General features: G+C 32.8%; 1 long non-coding RNA gene across 1 annotated transcript; it reads left to right on the forward strand.

Annotated features, from left to right (window-relative positions):
- The first annotated feature begins 11149 nt into the window (after positions 1-11149).
- On the forward strand, positions 11150-14680 carry LOC143077951 (uncharacterized). Its single transcript, XR_012978960.1, has 2 exons — positions 11150-11455; positions 14496-14680. It is a non-coding gene; the product is annotated as an uncharacterized LOC143077951 (long non-coding RNA).
- The last annotated feature ends 5344 nt before the right edge of the window (positions 14681-20024 follow it).

Below are 20024 nucleotides of genomic sequence, written 5' to 3' on the forward strand. Positions count from 1 at the left end.
AATATCACCATCACCAAAAAATAATAAAATCATGAACATATTTTAGATATTTCGGATAACTTATAACCCTTAGTCAGTAAGATGTAAAATGAGTCTTACCTCACTGTTTATTATGTGATTTGCTCATTGTTGATGGTTGTGCGGCGGTAAACTAGTTGCTTACTTCTACATAAGTAGGACTCCGGTGCAAACTTGTTTCATTAAAAGCTATAACACATCTTCTTAATTTAAAATACCATTTCTCTGGAGCATAATTATTTGTCTAAACTAACATTTTACTTAGCAAAAGGTAAAATAACAAGAATACTGAACTTCGAGGGTTTAAAACGGAAAGTCCCTAATCAATGGCAAAATCAAAAGCTCAAACATCAAATGAATGAATAACAACGGTCACATTCTTCACTTGCTACAGGAATTGTCTTATAAAGGAAATGGTGGATTAAACCTGGTTTTATAGGTAGCTAAATCTCTCACTTGTATTACAACAAGCTTATGTACAGGTGTGTATAAATTCTAAGAAGAAGAAACTTGAACTTATGAAATGTAAGTAGTTTGGTCTTTATTACCTGGTTCATCTCGCCCTAATTCTATAGCTTGTTTGAAAACATTCGCTATAACGTAAATGTATGGCTACGAATATTGTAAGACACTATGGTAATGAATTTATATCCCAGTGAACATAGTAACGCTGAATAATGAGGATATCAAATATTAAAAGGTGAGCTCGAATGAAAGTTTGAAATAACAAGTTTTTCTTGATATTCTAGTCACGATAATATAATAACAAAATCTGATAAAAGTAAATAATTAAGTTCAGTCTACACTAAAATAAAAACACATTCCCCAAAAGATTCAAAGACTGATACCCATAGGCCTCTCTGTTTCCATAATTAAAAAAAATATATAACCTTAAGTTGCCTTATTTGTTATAGACGAAATTATCAGATGTATTTGACAAAACCTGTTTTAAGTACTCAAAACGCAAATCAAACAAATTATCGGAACGTATTATTCAGACCTAGCATGTGAACCCTAAGTGTTGAATTCAGACCTAGCACGTAAACCCGAAGCGATGAATTCAGACCTAGCATGTAAACCCTAAGTGTTGAATTCAGACCTAGCACGTTAACCCGAAGTGTTGAATTCAGACCTAGCACGTAAACCCGAAGTGTTGAATTCCGACCTAGCATGTAAACCCGAAGCGTTGAATTCAGACCTAGCATGTAAACCCTAAGTGTTGAATTCAGACCTAGCACGTTAACCCGAAGTGTTGAATTCCGACCTAGCTCGTAAACCCAAAGTGTTGAATTCAGACCTAGCATGTAAACCCTAAGTGTTGAATTCAGACCTAGCACGTTAACCCGAAGTCTTGAATTCAGACCTAGCATGTAAACCCGAAGTGTTGAATTCCGTCCTAGCATGTAAACCCGAAGTGTTGAATTCAGACCTAGCATGTAAACCCTAAGTGTTGAATTCAGACCTAGCACGTAAACCCGAAGTGTTGAATTCAGACCTAGCATGTAAACCCTAAGAGTTGAATTCAACTAGTTAATGTGACGTCTTATCCCTTTAACACTTATGATTGATACCTGGTACCTTTGATAACTAATTATGAATTAATATGTATCTACTTTTCATCTTTTGTCACTTGTTACATAACAAACAGTATTTGAAATCATGTTTGAATACCAAGTTAAATACCAGATTACACGTCGAGGCTATTAAGACAAGAAGGCAGAATGCTAAAGATTAAAAAAAAAAAGAATATTGAATCAATAATACGCAGTTTCTGTTCCAATGGCGACTCTCAATGTGATCTTCGTGTTTACATTTGATGAAAAGAAATAATTACCAATACAGTGACTGGTAGATCGGACTAAATTACTCTGTGAGTTCTTAACTCGCCCCTGTTCCTCTAGCCAAATGGAACATTGAACGCACAACATAATATACAGAAGACATGCTCAGTCTATAAACAAGTCCCAGTCCGATATAATGAAAGGTACTTTACTATATTCAAATTATCCACAATTAGCCATTAGAGGTTTATCATTATACCATCATAAATTATACGTGTTATAAATAAGTGGTGCACAGTAAGTATCTATTAGAACTATAATAACTCCGCGATATACGAAATATCTAAAGCGAACAAACATGTTGTTTAGTTAAAATTCAATTCAAGTTATTATAATAAAACATCCAGTTGACCTGTTTTCTTTGTTTCTCGTTAATCCCTTTGTATTAATAACCTGTATGAGCCTGTCCCAAGTCAGGAGCCTGTAATTCAGTGTGTTGTCGTCTGTTTATGTGTTACATATTTGTTTTTCGTTATTTTTTTCATTTAAATAAGGCCGTTACTTTTCTCGTTTGAATTGTTTTACATTGTCATTTTGGTGCCTTTTATAGCTGAATATGCGGTATAAGGTTTGCTCATTGTTGAAGGCCGTACGATGACCTATAGTTGTTAATTTCTGTGTCGTTTTGGTTTCTTAATTAGACTTAAACATGTTGTACTTTAACAAATGATATCGGATATGTTCCTTACGTCGTAACTACAATCCCCTTCCCTTTCATGAATGTGACCTACCGAATTAGACTATTTACCGGATTTGTTATCACATAAGCAACACGACGGGTGCCGCATGTGGAGCAGGATCTGCTTACCCTTCCGGAGCACCTGAGATCACCCCTAGTTTTTTGGTGGGGTTCGTGTTGTTTATTCTTTAGTTTTCTATGTTGTGTCGTGTGTGCTGTTGTTTGTTTGTCTTTTTTCATTTTTAGCCATGGCGTTGTCAGTTTGTTTTAGATTTATGAGTTTGACTGTCCCTTTGGTATCTTTCGTCCCTCTTTTTGTACTCATGAGATTATAAGGCTACATTGTATATAGGTGAGAAATTAAAACTAAGAAGAGATTCTAAAGCACCAATATGAGCAGGGAGTTTACTAAGTACGTTCAATGAATTTTAACATTCTTTAATTATTTTCACTGTTTAAGTATACAAGTGTACTTCATTTTAAAAACAGATTTATGATAAAACCGATAAATTTAACGACACTTTAAACATTTCCTAGGCGAAATAGCTATATTGTTAAAACATTCAATGTGTTGATGTATGAATCATATTATACACAGTTATGGTCAAATGTTTTGATGAATGTTGCAGTGAATTTGTTTTAACTTGTATGGTAAAAGGCTGCTTGAGTGAATAAAAAATAAATTCATGGTTGGATGACCTCAGGTATACTAATATAGAATTCCTTTAAAATAAAAATAATAACAGTCAAACTGTGGGACATTATCTGATCTGTATTTAGCAAAACCTTTCGGATTTTTTTTACCTTCAGTGCTTATCAACTTAGTTCTTTATTCAATCTTTTTTATGTGAACGTAACTGATTAGTCTTTTGTAGACAAAACACGTCTGTCGCGTATAACAAGCTTTTACAGTCCGGTTTAAAAAGAGGTTTTAACTACCTTCGGGTTCTCGATGCTCTTCAACTTTGTATTTGTTTGGCTTTTTAACTGTTTTGATCTGAGCGTCACTGATGAGTCTTATGTAGACGAAACACGCGTCTGGCGTACTAAATTATAATCCTGGTACTTTTGATAACTATTTACACCACTGGGTCGATGCCACTGCTGGTGGACGTTTCGTCCCCGAGGGTATCACCAGCCCAGTAGACAGCACTTCGGTGTTGACATGAATATCTATTATGTGATCATTTTTATAAATTTCCTGTTTATAAAATTTTGAATTTTTCGAAAAACTAAGGATTTTCTTACACTCAGGAGTAGATTACCTTAGCCGTATTTGGCCCAACTTTTTGGAATTGCGGGTCCTCAATGCTCTTCAACTTTGTATTTGTTTGGCTTTTTAACTGTTTTGATCTGAGCGTCACTGGTGAGTCTTATGTAGACGAAACACGCGTCTGGCGTACTAAATTATAATCCTGGTACTTTTGATAACTATTTACACCACTGGGTCGATGCCACTGCTGGTGGACGTTTCGTCCCCGAGGGTATCACCAGCCCAGTAGTCAGCACTTCGGTGTTGATATGAATATCAATTATGTGATCATTTTTATAAATTTCCTGTTTATAAAATTTTGAATTTTTCGAAAAACTAAGGATTTTCTTACACCCAGGAATAGATTACCTTAGCCGTATTTGGCCCAACTTTTTGGAATTTCAGGTCTTCAATGCTCTTCAACTTTGTATTTGTTTGGCTTTTTAACTGTTTTGATCTGAGCGTCACTGATGAGTCTTATGTAGACGAAACTCGCGTCTGGCGTACTAAATTATAATCCTGGTACTTTTGATAACTATTAAGAAACGTTAACTCAAAATGATTACGATCTTCAACTTTGTAGTTGTTATGGCTTTCAAACTTCTTTTATCTGAGCATAGTTTTGTGTGGACGTAGCTCGCGTCTGGCGTTTAAAAATATTTTTTTAACCTGTTACCTCTGAATGGCTATTATTAGTTTGTTTCTCTGTCCTATATTTTCTCCCATTTATTTATTGTAGCCCTGTCGTGTAATGTTGTCATTTAAATGTTATAATTAACACTGCTATTAAAGCGGGAGGTTTAGCATGCCACAAAACCAGGTTCAATCCACCATTTTTCATAAAATGCCCTGTACTAAGTCAGGAAAATGGCCATTGTTACATTATAGTTCGTTTTTGTGTGTGTTACATTTCTGTGTTGTGTTTCTGTTGTGTCGTAGTTCTCTTATATTTGATACATTTCCCTCAGTTTTAGTTTGTAATCTGGATTTGTTTTTTTTTTCTCTATCGATTTATGAATTTTGAACAGCGGTATACTACTGTTGATTTTATTTAAGAAACTTTATGTTAAAGTTTTTTCGGGTTTTACGTTCAGTCGTAATTTTTTACCACGAACGTACTAGAGAAACACGTGTCTCGAACACAGCAGTCGGTATCATAATTTTTATTTCTAGATTGCATTATTGATTAATGTTCAATAATACGATGCATCACGTCAACTTAATGTAACGTTTAAACATGTAGCAAAACGAAATTTTCTTTAATTAGGACTATACAATATCTCACCATAAACATTTGCATCTTTCCGGTAAATTTGAAAATTTAAAACCATTTAATAGATTTTAACGTGAATTGGAGTAATTCTCCCCGGATTGACTTCCGGCAATCGTCATATTCAATATATGTTAAACTAAGTCGGAATGATTCTTATAGACAAAAATTAAGACTGCATTATTTTGAATTAAACAAGGTGTGTTATGAGGAAGAAAAGTAAGTAGTTTCCCCTTTTTACACTCAAATAATCCAACTTATGAGTAATTTTATAAAGACATAACACCTTATTAAGAAATAAATACCTTTTAAAAGAGATGTGTTTTGTTGAAATGTTACACTTTTAAGTTTTTTGTGAATAAGAAGTAGTGCCACAATAAGGTAAGGTTATGCCAACAATTTTTTGTTAAGATATGCATCGAACCAAAAAGTAAGTTTTCTAATATATGTTTAGAAAAGAAGATGTAAATGTTCGAAACCTGAGAATATCAAAGTCAGAAAGAGACAAACGTTTTATTTTTTAATCGTTTCATCCTTTTTCTATTTTGTTGGTTTTTTTTATCCTTTAAAGAAAAAATACCGGTTTTGAACACTTTAAAATACATATGTTAGTTCGCAGAAATATCAATTTTGAACAGCGGTATGCTACGGTTGACTTTTTAAAAGTATTAACGTAAAATCTTCTTCGTATTATTGAAAGTAGAAAAAAGATGTCAATGAATGTAATTAATCTTAGATCAAATCAAAGATAAATTTACACGGACAGATTTAACAATTAGAGATATAACTCTCTCGATTGACATAACGAACGATTAACGAATAGACATAACCTACAACAAGTCTAAATAAATGTTATTAAATTTGCGAATTATATTGCAGCCCTTAATTTATAATTATAAATTTTAAAAAAACATGTAAATTTATATGTACCCAAAAACGTTTATCTTTACTTTATATTTACGAATGCAAATTTAGACCACTTTATCAAAGTCTAAATGTAGTAAGTGGAAATTTGATGAAGCAAAATAAGTAACAAATGTGAAGAGCATTTACGACCGAAAGAGTTGGACTATTAAACCAAAGGTAATATAATCCTATAGCTGAAATTCCAAATCATATTGTAAAATGTATTTTTTTGACAGTTTATTTAAAAAACAATTATCGTAAACTTATTTTAAGCTTGGCCTTCGTAAAACGTAGATTTTATTGTCGCACAGTAAAATCAAGTTTTACGAAGGCCAAGCTTAAAATACAATACAGTTATCTCCATATTGCATTCTAATGCATCATATTAAAATAAATACCATATAACAAATATTTTGGTGTAAAATGACGTAAATGAAAAGGTCCGCGAAACTGTTGCATTGTCTTTAGCAACTAAAACATGTGTCGTCATATTTATACTCATGATGTGAAACATACAATTCTAGACGTATTTATACATTTTGTACGCTTAAGAATGGTTACAAAGATGACAAAAAGAACATTTTGAGGCTCAAATAGTAATTTTCTTAAAATTTGATTTTCCATATATAAATGTGTCTATCCAATGATGGCGTATATGTTTTTTGAATGGGGTAAATATTTTACGTCTATCAAACCCCGCGACTGAAAACATGGATTAAAGGGCCTCAATGCATATGGTATCCGTACAAAAAGAAAAGATATAAGACGTTTTTTACCAGAAAATACCAATTTAGTTTTTGCACCTAAGAAATAAAAACTTAAGCTGTAATTGGTAATTGCACTTTAAATAACAATTGAAAATTAGACAATCATTGATACGAGAGTATTTCGTAAAAATTATAGGCCTGGTACCTTTGATAACTATTTACAACACTGGGTCGATACAACAACCGTTGGACGTTTCGTCCCCGAGAGTATTACCAGCCCAGTAGTCAGCACTTCGGTGTTGACATAGATATTAATCATATGGTCATTTTTATAAATTTCCTGTTTCAAAACTTTAAATTTTTCGAAAAACTAAGGATTTTCTTATCCCAGGAATAGATTACCTTAGCCGTATTTTGCATAACTTTTTGAAATTTTGGTTTCTCAATGCTCTTTAACTTTGTAATTGTTTCGCTTTATAACTATTTTGATCAGAGCGTCACTGACAAGTCTTATGTAGATGAAACGCGCGTCTGGCGTATTAAATTATAATCCTAGTACCTTTGATAGATGAATTAATTTACAACCAGTTAGTTGATAACACTGCTGGTTGATATTTCCTTCCAGAGGGTATCACCAGCCTAGTAGTCAGCATTTCTTTGTTGCCATGCATCGTTTTTATATGAACATAATTATGAATTGCCTGTTAAGCATATTTTTACGCAATACTTAAGCATATTCAACCCAAGGAATAAAATTGAAAATGGAAAAGGTAAAATCACAAAAATACACGAAAATCTTATCGGAAAGTCCATAATCACATGGCAAAATCAAATGAAAAAACACATCATTATCGAATGGACAAGAACAGTCATATTCCGAACTTGGTACAGGCATTTTCACATGTAGAAGATAGTGGATTAAACCTGGTTTTATAGCGCTAAACCTCTCACTTTGTTGACAGTCTCAACAAATTCCGTTATATTTACAATGATGCGTGAACTAAACAGACATAATAAATAAAATAGTCAAAATATGGGTACAGCAGTCATCATCGTGTAACAATTTTAAAAGGAACAATTTAACAGAACACAAAAACATCTATCTACAAACACATTCATTGATTCACGTGTATGACGTTAGCAAATTTTATACGTCACATATTTTTGTCGTTCAATGTTTCTACAAACAATTTTAAAATTTCACATGGGCAATGTTAGCATACAGGGTTAAATAATCAAAAGTATGTAAGAATTAATTTCAGCAATAGTCCGAGATTTAAAATAGTCCAAAAGTTCTATAGAATTTATAATAATCCACAAATAAATCATTCCACTACGCGATTGAATAATAGGAAATTGGAAATAGTTTACTGAAACTCTATTTTACAATCCTTTCGGAATTTTTTGTCCTCAATACTCTTCACCTTTGTGATTTTATTTTTGGCTTTTATAAACTTTATTGGTTCGAGCGCCACTGATGAGTCTTTTTCGTTGACATTTTGTCCGGCGTACAAATTTGTCAGCCTGGTATATGGCAAGATTATTGCTAAAGTAACCTCTTATGTATATTTGCTGATTCAGCATTAGTCAAGAGATGCGAAAACATCATAGGAATCTACAAAACACAAACATCGTCAAAAACTGGAATGAGCTCTGGTGAGCTGGAAAGAAGAACTTTTTCATTTGTTAGAGAGTCATTATCGTTTTCCTAGATTGACCTTCCGCAGCAGAACTTAAAACGAAATGTAAAGCTACAATTATTTTTTTTTTTATGGCAGAAAAACAAACAAAGGCAACAGTATTATACCACTGTTCGAAAGTCATCAATCGATTGAGAGAAAACAAATCCGGGTTACAAACTAAAACCGAAGGAAACACATCAACTATAGGAAGAAACCAACATAACAACAGAAACAAAAAAAAACAAAAAACAATGCAACACACAGAGAAACGAACTATAAGATAACAAACTGCCATTTTAACAAAACATGTTAAGCAGGAAAATAATAATAGTATTCACCACGCTGAAGTTACTTTTGCTTGAGAGTTATGAATCCAAATCCTACCTTGAGAAACAGGAATTTCACTTGTTGATAAAATTTAAACAGTTAGTGATATCAGGTTAATTAAATATTAATTTGGGGCGAAAATAGCCAGTTATATCACCTAAACTTAATCTTTATGAAAAGGTAAAATAACAAACATACCGGACTGTGAGGAAAATCCTCAACAGAATTTCTAAGCGTATGACAAAATCAAAATCTCAAACAAATGGATAACAGTTGTCATATTTCTGGCTTGGTATAGCCATTTTCGTGTGTCGAAATCTTGTTTTGTAGCTAGCTAAACCTCTATCATGTATAACATTCACATGAAATTCAATTATGCTGACAACAATTTGTGAACAAAACGAGCTCTTGAATACCGAATGAGTTGGGAAATGTATGATAGTTACAAGTCTTAAGAGACATTACAAAATACCTTTAAAATAAAAGCTTTGTAAAATATTTAACAAAGTTTGTAATGGTAAACTAAACATTTTTTTTAAATTTAATTTAGGAGTGTGAGGTTTTATAAAAGAAATTGTGTGGAAGCTATTATCCTAATTGGTTATTGATAACCATATGTTTGTTTTTAAATAACGTTGGTTCTAAAGTGCAAAATAATCCTCGTACAGTTCTATTTCAACTGTTATTGTGCTGGTTAACCCACTTTTAATGATCTCAACATTTCCTTTAGCTATATGTTTACCAAATTTAATCTCTTTTCAACGAACTATCAATTACTTCAAACAATCCCTAAGAATAATGGTGATTATGATTCCTGCACTTTATTTTTAATTTAACAAGTGTAAACGTATAACTTTTTTTAATCGTTTCTAACCCTACCCAATATAAAATGATATAAAAAGCTATAAGTGAATGATAAAATCATCATCATGTCAATTGATAGATGTTCTTAACTGTTAACACTCCTGTAACTTATGGTATCAGCTATTACAAGCAGGAAACGGTCAACAGTTGGTTATTGATCAATTAATTCTGAGATATCCATGAATAAAATAATAAACCCCGGATGTACAATCGGTCAACAATTTTGTTATTTCCATTTCAAGTATACTAAATAATGTTTTCTATGACAAATATATGTTTGATAATTGATCCTAAGCGATTATAAGATAACAAGTAAACGACACACCAGAATCAACGCTGATTTTATAATCTTCTGTATATGTTATAATTGATCCTAAGTGATTAAAAATAAACACTAACTATATGAACATACAATATTCATCGTATATAAAATGATTTTTTTTAACATGCGTTTAGAAAAAAGATCTAAAGATAACTTGATGACAATTAAATAACATTTTTTTGTTTTTTCACTTCAACAAAAATGAGGATATTGTTTGTTTTATTTTTTAGATTCCTATGTATGAAATTGTCTTGTTTCAAAATATTGTCGTGATGATAAATATATGAAACAATCGAAATGAACCGAATAATTTTCTGAATGACATTTTTCGAGAAATTGTTTAAAATATTGTAGAAATAAAAAAAAATGTTGCAGACAACAGAAAATCGTAATAACTTTCAAAGAAACAAGTGGATTTTTTTTTTTTTGTAGTTTTGTTTAAGATGGTTTTTGTGACAGTCGGTTGCAATCATTTTCAATTTATGAAATAAGAATTAATGAAATGGAAAAATACATTTCATAATGGATTGTACTGTATAGTTATCTAAATGTTCCGGATATGAAGACGATATAATTTTGAATTCCAGAACGATTAGGAAGCATACATTTCCGCCAACTGCTTCGGCATAATGATGGAAGAACGTAATGATGTTTATGAAATATTTAATACTCGATCGGTTATATACGTGACAGTATTATAATATACCTTGTCAGTCGTTTACGTATGTAGTAATTTGTACTTTGATATTCTCAAGTAATTGTTTTTGCCTGTAGATATTGCATGTTCTTCAACTTTGTACTTTTTTGGCGTTATAGATATTTTGATATGAGCGTCGCTGATGAGTCTTATAAAAGCGAAACGCGCGTCTGGCGTACTAAATTATAATCATGGTACCTTTGATAACTATTTAGTGTAAAACCAAATTTCGAGCTCGAACGTTTCATAATCACTTCCATATCTCGTTTATTCTTTGAGTTTTTGTTTCGAGTATTACTTTTAATTTACATGAAATATTAAGGATTTTTCAACCCCAGGAAAAGATTACCTCACCTCCTGAAAATCACATTCGGAATTTCGGGTCCTAAATGCTTTTCAACTTCGTTTTTCATTTCGTCGGATAAAAACAATTTTCGCATGAACTTCATTTAAATTCATTTGATTGACAGGTATATTTCGTGATTTATTATACGATGGTCAAATAAACACTAACTTAATTGATAAATGCATTATTGATTCTATTATAAGTTCATCTGAAGTCCATTTCGATTATTTACAGATTTTAACCAATACTATTATCATGACAACGGTACTGACTTCCATACTAGTAGTGTTTGGATTTAGCATGGTGCTGAGTGTTCCCGCCAGGAGATCTTCATTGACAATGAGATTTGGTGAACGAGAGAAAAGTGGTCGTCTGCCCTACCGATTGAGAGAATTTGACAACAATAATGATGGTGCATTAGACAGAAAAGAATTATCAGAGTATTTTAAGTCAACGTTTGATAATCATGACCACATTCCACAAAATGTAGAGGAAGCGTTTTATGTCCTGGATGTAGATGATGACGATTTTATTAATGTTTTTGGTAGGTAAAATACTGACACCATTTTTTGGTTTTCATCTGGTTTGCAATTTGTAATAATCAAAAATAATTATATGTTAAATACGTGGTTTTCTCTAAAACCTTTATTTCAATGGGTTTTATGGGTTTGTAAAGACAACATTAAAAAATGACATTTCTGAGCAATAAAGAAATAAGCAAACAGTCGCATTTTAAGACCACCCTTATAATAAACGTCTACATGAATATCAATAATGTGGTCATTTTATTAGGTTGCACTTTGTAAATACAGCTGTTTCTCAAAACACGCCTCTTTTGGGGAGTAATTGAATATTCATAGAAAATTAAATTTGTTTACATACTGGTTCCCAGTTATGCTCTCTGTGTTCCATATCGCAGAGACAGAACTTGGGAATGTTACCAGTAAATAAACACGTGCATATTGTTTACATTGAAATCTGTGGTAACCTTTCATTCGAGGTAGGAGTAGTTAAGAAAATTAGTGTAAGTTTAAACTCTGAGAAGTTCAGGGCACATAAACGTTGAAAATATGCCGCACAGCCCTATATTTTGACCTTTGAAAAAAATTGTGGTGCATATGAACTTTCAATTCTAGGATAAGATTTTTTTCAAAACTTCATAGTAAAAGTGGTACAGTTTTAGCCGTAAAAGGAGTTCCTATGGGAAATTGCATTGTCAATATTTACAGAAATGCAACCTATTAAATTTCCCGTTTACAAAAGTTTGAATTCTTCGAAAAACTAAGGACTTTCTTATCCCAGGCATAGATTACCTTAGTCGTATTTGGCACAACGTTTTGGAATTTTGGATCTTCAATGCTCTTCAACTTTGTACTTGTTTGGCTTTATAAATATTTTGATATGAGCGTCACTGATGAGTCTTATGTAGACAAAACGCGCGTCTGGCGTACTAAATTATAATCCTGGTACCTTTGATAACTATTTACACCACTGGGTCGATGCCACTGCTGGTGGACGTTTCGTCCCCGAGGGTATCACCAGCCCAGTAGTCAACACTTCGGTGTTGACATGAATATCAATAATGTGGTCATTTTATTAAATTTCCCGTTTACAAAAGTTTGAATTTTTGAAAAACTAAGGACTTTCTTATCCCAGGCATAGATTACCTTAGTCGTATTTGGCACAACGTTTTGGAATTTTGGATCTTCAATGCTCTTCAACTTTGTACTTGTTTGGCTTTATAAATATTTTGATATGAGCGTCACTGATGAGTCTTATGTAGACAAAACGCGCGTCTGGCGTACTAAATTATAATCCTGGTACCTTTGATAACTATTTACACCACTGGGTCGATGCCACTGCTGGTGGACGTTTCATCCCCGAGGGTATCACCAGCCCAGTAGTCAACACTTCGGTGTTGACATGAATATCAATAATGTGGTCATTTTATTAAATTTCCCGTTTACAAAAGTTTGAATTTTTGAAAAACTAAGGACTTTCTTATCCCAGGCATAGATTACCTTAGTCGTATTTGGCACAACGTTTTGGAATTTTGGATCTTCAATGCTCTTCAACTTTGTACTTGTTTGGCTTTATAAATATTTTGATATGAGCGTCACTGATGAGTCTTATGTAGACAAAACGCGCGTCTGGCGTACTAAATTATAATCCTGGTACCTTTGATAACTATTTACACCACTGGGTCGATGCCTCTGCTGGTGGACGTTTCGTTCCCGAGGGTATCACCAGCCCAGTAGTCAACACTTCGATGTTGACATGAATATCAATAATGTGGTCATTTTATTAAATTTCCCGTTTACAAAAGTTTGAATTTTTCAAAAAACTAAGGACTTTCTTATCCCAGGCATAGATTACCTTAGTCGTATTTGGCACAACGTTTTGGAATTTTGGATCTTCAATGCTCTTCAACTTTGTACTTGTTTGGCTTTATAAATATTTTGATATAAGCGTCACTGATGAGTCTTATGTAGACGAAACGCGCGTCTGGCGTACTAAATTATAATCCTGGTACCTTTGATAACTATCTACATAAAGGGTTAAAAAAAACACTAAGGCAGACAAATGCTGTAAGAAAATACCTGTACCAAGTCAGAAATATGACAGTTTGATGTGTTTGGGTTATTGATTTTGCCTTTGAATTACGGACTTTCCATTTTGAATTTTCCTTGGAGTTCGGCATTTTTGTCATTTTAATTTTTATGCTATACCTCAGCGGAGATAAACATTAAGAAAAAGAGAGGCGAAAGATACCAGAGGTAAATTCAAACTCATAGATCAAAAATAAACTGACAACGCCATGGCTAAAAGGGAAAATTCAAAAAGACAAATAATAGTACACAAGACACAACATAGAAAACTAAAGCCTAAGAAACACAAAACCAACCAAACCTGGGGGTGATATTAGATAAACATGAACAAAAGTTGTACTATAAAACAAATTACACAAAATGATATACTGGCTTTCAACCAATTAAAATCAAAGATACTTATGTTAGGCGTAAATATTCATCAAATACATGTCATGCGTACTGTAGTTTGTAACTGAACAATTATATACCGAATATTTTCTGTTTTTTATGCTGACGATTATTGGCTATGTGTGACATGTATGAATGTATGTTAAAAATAAAAACATGTGTTCCCAAAAAGCAAATTAACTGGTATCATACGTTTAAAACTTCAACTTTGTAATATCGCTTCTTGTTTGAGGCTTCTAGTGTCAAAAGGTTGATTCCGGGCTTTTTGTAGGTAGACTATCTTAGCCCAGTGGTTTCCTTTTCACCATAGCATGCAAATTAAGAAAATAATACATAAAAAAAAAGACTTTTAAGTTGTAGGATATTTTCACGAAATATTGTTTCTTTGTTTTAACTATATTTATAACTCCCTCCCCCTTTTTTAGCCAAATTGGACTGTATTGTTATGTCGGGAATGGTTACCTAGAGTACTGATATTTCCTTTATCAATCGACTTTGTTACTCATCTGAAATGATGACAATTGACAACTTGTAACAAAGAATCATATTTATGATAATGGTCGTTTATTTTTTTTTATTTTTCAGAAGCCCAGCCTTTAGAAAATTTATGAAGAGAACAGTTATGTTTTGTGAATGAACCTGAATTATGCTCACTTCATACGTCAACCTACATTTCATCGTTATATTTGACTTTTTCTATACATCGGTTATTGTGATGATATTCAACGTGTACAATCATCGAGTTCTTAATAAATGGAGAGATAAAAGAATTACGTGTAAATGTGTTAATTTAGTTATGAGTTAATACTGATCAAAGATCCCAGATTTATTTTTTAACACACCAGACGCATGCTCTGTTTAAATACCACTCACCAGAGCTTTTTAATAAGGTTGAAGTCGAGTGCAGACTTTCTGTTGAAATAATACTTCAAATGGGAAAACAACTGCGTTCATTTATATTCAAATATCTTGATAAAGTCAATTTCAGAGAACTACCTGTTAAAGTATGATCTGTCTCAATCTAATACAAGGAAATTAATCTTAGTTATTTTTAACTTTTTAAAGTTATCATAATCAATGCTGTTTTGCTCCATAAACATAGGAATAACTTGCATTTTGGACAACAATGTCAAATGTATTATAACAATTTCAAGTAAACAAAATTACTAGAGGTTTTCTTGGTTTCCAACACATTTGCAACTTGTTTTTCAACAAACAATCGGCATTTCCATGCGAGCTGACTGTACATGTTTCCTTTATTCATATGAGACAGACTTTATACATGAGGTTCTAAGGAAGAATGAAAAACATGATGTATTATATCTTAACTTCACGTCCGCTATAAAATAAAATACTGTCCTCTCAGAATAATTCACAGTTTAGTGACAATACTAAACGCGTCTATTACCTTACAACATGAAATGTGGGAGATAAAGCTAAGTAAGAAATGGAAATTGTGTTTCATTGCCGATTGTGAACTTTCCATGGTACTTTATACGACTGTCATACAAGTGAGAGGTTTGGCTAGCTATAAAACCAGATAATACAAAACTGCCTGTACCAAGTCAGGAGTATGACAGTTGTTGTACATTCGTTAGATGTGTTTGAGATTTTGACTTTGCCATTTGATTAGCTGTAGGGACTTTTCGTTTTGGATTTTCCTCGGAGTTCAGTATGCTCTGATTTTAATTATTCCATGTATATGTGGTGGAAAATAGCAGCGCCTGCATATTGAGTATATAATTTCTAGTTGATACGATATTATCTAGCATTTCATAGATAGAGGGTTGTGCTTTATCATAGAACTATTAAAGAAAGAGTTCAAAGTGGTGAAGTTAAAGTCCCTATCGACAAATATGTTTACAAGTTGGTTGACGGTTACAGAATACTGTTCACTGATGACGATGGAAATGTTCTTGTCGTAAAAAGTTAAAAATCACAAAAATACTGGACTCTGAGGAAAATTCAAAACGAAAAGTCCCTAATCAAATGACAAAATCAAAAGCACAAACATATCAAACGAATGGACAACAACTGTCATATTCCTGACTTGGTACAGGCATTTTCCACAATCCTGTCCTCTTTTCCTCGAATTTGTTCTCACGTGATCAACACAAACAAATAAAAGATGCCATCAGAAACTGAGATTTAAATCTCGTTTCCAGTGACATCTGTGAAACCATATACCATAAAGAGGTTATAAATCAAATGATTTGGTACTTTAGCTCGAACATATTTTTTTGACATATGACTGAGGGGCTTCCAAATAATCTCTGTGATAACAATGGCAATGCTAATACATATGCATACCAAATATCAACAACCTACCATTTAGGGAACTGATTGAATTTTCCATCCTTATACTGGATTCCTAAGCTTAATTAGAATCCTTATAAGGAAAGGTATATTGCAGGTTCTTCCAAGTGTTCCACTAAACCCCTTTCTAAAGTTCTTACTGCCATTCTAACTGCAGTCAAAGATGGACTTCAGAAATATTCCGAAACGGCATATCCAAGAAGTGGTGTTAATCAGATATAGATACTCAAAAATTCAAGAGTTATTAGTGAATTTACAATCTCAATCATTAAAACATTGTACCAACATTAAAACCTTTGATTTTTCAACTCTTTATACCACTATTCCACATACTAAACTTAAAGCTTGACTGAAAGAACTCGTCGGAATAAAGAAATTAGCCCAGGCTTTTAATTTCACCTTTCGGTATATTGAGGATGTACTGTCTCTTAATAATAATAGATTCAGTGATTACTTACATTTAATATATCCAAGTGAACTTGAAATTAAAAATACTACCGACACAGATAAATCTGCTTCATATTTAGACCTTTTTCTCGAAATGACTACTGATGGTAGGTTGAATACCAAAATTTATGACAAACGCAATGATTTTAATTTTCCTATAGTCAATTTTCCATTTCTGTGTAGCAACAAAAGTTGCTAAAACAGGGATATGAATCAATCAAATTAAGGTCATCACTCAAGAAATTTTATGGTCGCCATCATGAGCTGATTGGCCATTATGACAAAAGTGTGTCAGAAATCATATCTAATATTTTTCCTCAGTCATAATAACCTTCAATCATTACTGAACTGAACAAAGAAATAACATGATGGGTGCCGTATATGGTGCAGGAAATGCTTACCCTTCCGGAGCATCTGATTTCACTCTGGCTATTAGCGGAGTTTGTGTAGTTTCATATTTATCATTTATAACTGTTGATGTAAATGTCCTTTGGTTTTTTGAGTCTTTGTTTACTCCTTGGTTTTGATTCTTATTGTCTTTATGTTGAAAGTGTGTGAAATAATGGTTTTGATACAAGTTTCAAATAAAACTAATATTATCAATATAGATGAGGTCGAGGTCAGATAAACTCAGAAATACATGTACTTTATTTTCCTTCCATTCATCAAATATAGTAAACCTATTGCAAAGTGTATCCTAGAAATGGGCCCAATGAAAACTAGAAGCTCTTAAGAGCCTGTGTCGCTTACCTTGGTCTACGTGCATATTAAACAAAGGACAAAGATCGATCCATGACAAAATTGTGTTTGTAGATCTTACTTTACTGAACATTCTTTCTGCTTACAATTATCTCTATCCATAACGAACTTGGCCCATTAGTTTGAGGAGAAGATTTTTGTAAAAGGTAATGAATGACAAGACGACGGACGACGAATGACGAACGCCAAGTGATAAGAAAAGCTCACTTGATCTTTCAGGTCAGGTGAGCTAAAAAAGAGGTCATGGTCAAGGTAAAATGAACCATATCAGACAGACATGTACACTATGCCATAATTCCATACACCATATATGAACTATTGCTTACATTATCGGAGAAAGAAACACAACCCTGACAAATTGACATCGAAAGCTGAACCATGAAAAATAGGTCAAGGTCAGATTAACCATGCCAGAAAGACATGTATACCTTGCAAACATTCCATGCACAAATACTTGACTTATTGCTTAAACAGTCAAACCAAAGAACCATGAAAATGAGTTAAAGGTCAGCTGTACCTTGCCAGACGAACATCAACACTCAGGTGAATAGTTGTATTACCAGCAAGTAATTATTGTCCAAGGAGACATTTTAAAAGATTTTTAATACAACTTGATGAAAACAGAAAACCTATAAATCATTTTATTTCATTTCATTCACCTACAGAATGTTGCACTTTCATGATTATACATATAGAACAAGGTACACATTAACCAGATGCTCCGCAGGGCGCAGCTATATACGACCGCAGAGGTTGAACCCTGAACAGTTGGGGCAAGTACGGACACAACATTTAAGCTGGATTCAGCTCTAAATTTGGATTGTGATTAAATAGTTGACACAGCATAGGTTTCTGACACAGAATGAATGTGGTCTAATGAACTTAAAATCTTTTTTTGGCCTTTGAGCAACTCACTATGCTGTTGAATATTAATCCTCTCAAAAAAATGTTTGAAGAAATTTTCTTTTTATTTATGAAATCTGAAAAAAATTTTCACATCCCCCTTTCCCTTTTTACAAAACTGATCTCAATTCAAATTCCTAATGGAGTTTGCAACAATAACTACTCATTTAAATACATCATAAAATATTAAAATGTAAAATAAAGTGCTTGTTATCACTGAATGGTAAAGATTGTTTTAATTTATCAGTTGGTAGTAAAAGTGAATATACATTGTATATTGTATAAAACAATGATTTAAGTTGATTCAACTAAGAAAGATTCAACTGGACAAAGAAAGATAACTCCAATCAATTGAAAATTTCTTGCTATTGCACAATATTGTGCAACGAGATATTTCTTGCTATTGTGCAATACTGTGCAATTGAAAATATTTGCTATTGCACAATACTGTGCAATTGAAGATTTCTTGCTATTGTGCAATACTGTGCAATTGAAAATTTCTTGCTATTGCACAATACTGTGCAATTGAAGAGTTCTTGCTATTGCTGAATACTGTGCAATTGAAAATTTCTTGCTATTGCACAATACTTAATATAATAATTTTGGATCCTGATTTGAACCAACTTGAAAACTGGGCCCATAATCAAAAATCTAAGTACATGTTTAGATTCAGCATATCAAAAAAGCCCAAGAATTCAATTTTTGTTAAAATCAAACTTAGTTTAATTTTGAACCCTTTGGACTTTAATGTAGACCAATTTGAAAACGGGACTAAAAATTAAGAATCTACATACACAGTTAGATTTGGCATATCAAAGAACCCCAATTATTCAATTTTTGATGAAATCAAACAAAGTTTAATTTTGGACCCCGATTTGGACCAACTTGAAAACTGGGCCAATAATCAAAAATCTAAGTACATTTTTAGATTCAGCATATCAAAGAACCCCAAGGATTCAATTTTTGTTCAAATCAAACTAAGTTTAATTTTGGACCCTTTGGACCTAAATGTAGACCAATTTGAAAACGGGACCAAAAATTAAGAATCTACATACACAGTTAGATTCGGCATATCAAAGAACCCCAATTATTCAATTTTTGATGAAATCAAACAAAGTTCAATTTTGGACCATTTGGGCCCCTTATTCCTAAACTGTTGGGACCAAAACTCCCAAAATCAAACCCAACCTTCCTTTAGTGGTCATAAACCTTGTGGTTAAATTTCATAGATTTCTATTTACTTATACTAAAGTTATGGTGCGAAAACCAAGAATAATGCTTACTTGGGCCCCTTTTTGGCCCCTAATTCCTAAACTGTTCAGACCTCAACTCCAAAAATTATTCCCAACCTTCCTTTTGTGGTCATAAACCTTGTGTTTAAATTTCATTGATTTCTATTTACCTATACTAAAGTTATTGTGCGGAAACCAAGAATAATACTTATTCGGGCCCTTTTTTGGCCCCTATTTCCTAAACTGTTTGAACTAAAACTCCCAAAATCAATCCCAACCCTCCTTTTGTGGTCATAAACCTTGTGTCAAAATTTCATAGATTTCTATTTACTTAAACTAAAGTTATAGTGCGAAAACCAAGAAAATGCTTATTTGGGCCCTTTTTGGCCCCTAATTCCTAAAATGTTGGGACCAAAACTCCCAAAATCAATCCCAACCTTCCTTTTGTGGTCATAAA

This window comes from Mytilus galloprovincialis, chromosome 6 (assembly GCF_965363235.1).
Source record: "Mytilus galloprovincialis chromosome 6, xbMytGall1.hap1.1, whole genome shotgun sequence".
NCBI lineage: Eukaryota > Metazoa > Mollusca > Bivalvia > Mytilida > Mytilidae > Mytilus > Mytilus galloprovincialis.